Source organism: Gigantopelta aegis, chromosome 2, assembly GCF_016097555.1.
Source record: "Gigantopelta aegis isolate Gae_Host chromosome 2, Gae_host_genome, whole genome shotgun sequence".
NCBI lineage: Eukaryota > Metazoa > Mollusca > Gastropoda > Neomphalida > Peltospiridae > Gigantopelta > Gigantopelta aegis.
In genome coordinates, this window is record NC_054700.1 from 30,780,404 (window position 1) to 30,780,699 (window position 296).

Genomic DNA, 296 nt, shown 5'->3' on the forward strand with positions numbered 1-296 from the left:
TGTTGCACGTGCATAATTATGACATGCCTGCGTTCAGTTTTAGAGAATGACGTTAACGTTCGCGAACTATTTGACTGGTTCTCGATTTAGTCATTCGTTTAATGTGAAGCACACGAACAAGTCTAACCAACGTTTTTCTCCACTCTGTCTGGTTGATCATAGCCCGTGTGTTGTGTTCAGCGACGTTTGAGAACGATTTGGTTGTTTCCAGAGGCGGCATTTCGGCTAACTGTGAAGCGCGTACAAGAAAACCAGCCTAGTCAACATGAGTCTCCATTTGGTTTAAAGTTACATTC